The sequence below is a fragment of the Suncus etruscus genome, chromosome 12 (genome assembly GCF_024139225.1).
Source record: "Suncus etruscus isolate mSunEtr1 chromosome 12, mSunEtr1.pri.cur, whole genome shotgun sequence".
NCBI classification, from domain to species: Eukaryota; Metazoa; Chordata; class Mammalia; order Eulipotyphla; family Soricidae; genus Suncus; species Suncus etruscus.
Window position 1 is genome coordinate 96,270,134 of NC_064859.1, and position 1,502 is coordinate 96,271,635.

Genomic DNA, 1,502 nt, shown 5'->3' on the forward strand with positions numbered 1-1,502 from the left:
ACTCACTCACCCACCCAACACTCTATCTTCTTATTTCGTGCACACATCTAGCAATGATCAGCACTTATTCCTGTCTATACAGACTCAGGAATCAATTCTAGCAGGGCTTAGGTGACAAATATATGAAGTTTGGGGATCAAATCTGAGATCAATACTAACTCTCTTTGATACCTTTCCCCAAATTTTACTGTATCTTATTGCTAAAAGTTTTTGTTACTTAATATATCTTGATTAAAATCCTTTGTCAAAGTAATGGTGGGAAAAATATTTTCTCTAAGGAGGTGAAGTGTCTGTATATTTATTTCTTTTACAAGAAAGAAGCCTTGTGCTCGTTTCGGCAGCACATATACTAAAATTGGAACGATACAGAGAAGATTAGCATGGCCCCTGTGCAAGGATGACACGCAAATTCGTGAAGCGTTCCATATTAAAAAAAAAAAAAAAAGAAAGAAGCCTCTTTTTTTTTTTTTTTTTGGTTTTTGGGCCACACCCGTTTGACGCTCAGGGGTTACTCCTGAGCTATGCACCCAGAAATTGCCCCTGGCTTGGGGGGGACCATATGGGATGCCAGGGGATCGAACCACGGTCCGGTCCGTCCTACTCTAGCGCTTGCAAGGCAGACACCTTACCTCTAGCACCACCTTCCCGGCCCCAGAAAGAAGCCTCTTAATTTTGTGTAGTATCATTTGTTTTATTTAAAAACCTATGTTGTTTGGTATATGTATGGCCAACCAGTCTTCTTTAGCTTTCCCATAGGAATGTTCCCAGTATGAACTTTGAACATTTATTTACCCTGACTATTTAGTTGTGTCTCTTCTATTTAGAAAGTTGAGTTGAGTTGTATGATCCATACATCTGGGTCTCTTGATTGCTGAGTTCAGGCCATAGATGTTAGTAAATTACTAAGATTAATTTGGGGGTTTATTATCATCATTTTGTACTGCCATCTCTTGTAAGTTTTATAATGGACATTTCTGTTTTTTCTCATTTTGATTTTTGTGAGGTTTACCACATTTCTTTCTATGTCATCCTAGCTTTGGCACATACCAATTCAAGAGTTAAATTGTTTTTTTTGTTTTTGGTTTACATGACTAGTACTCAGAGGTTACTCCTGTATCTTCACTTCAAAATTACTTTTAGCAGGCTGAGGGGATCATATGGGATGCTGGATATTGAACCGGGTTGGCCACATACAAGGCAAAAGCTTGCAAAATGCTGTGCTATCACTCCAGGCCCCAAGAATTGAGATTTTTATTGTTCACTTTTGACATCAGCTGCATTTTAAAAGAGGGTTGATGCTTTAAGGGATTTTCCACTCTGGTAAGTTCAGATCACTGAGTGATTTTGACCAATGTAACTGAGATGTTGAACAAGATGAAGGTACTCAATAACACCACTGTATCTACCAACTGGAAATGTCAGAACTAATGGGAATGTCTGGATAGAGTATGGGATGAAGGGAATGGCAAATTAATCACAAGAGATATCAGATAAAGATGCTT

General features: G+C 38.4%; 1 non-coding gene across 1 annotated transcript; it reads left to right on the top strand.

Moving 5' to 3' along the window:
* Positions 1–325: 325 nt before the first annotated feature.
* Positions 326–432, top strand: LOC126025081 (U6 spliceosomal RNA). The gene has a single exon (XR_007501127.1). It is a non-coding gene; the product is annotated as a U6 spliceosomal RNA (small nuclear RNA).
* The last annotated feature ends 1,070 nt before the right edge of the window (positions 433–1,502 follow it).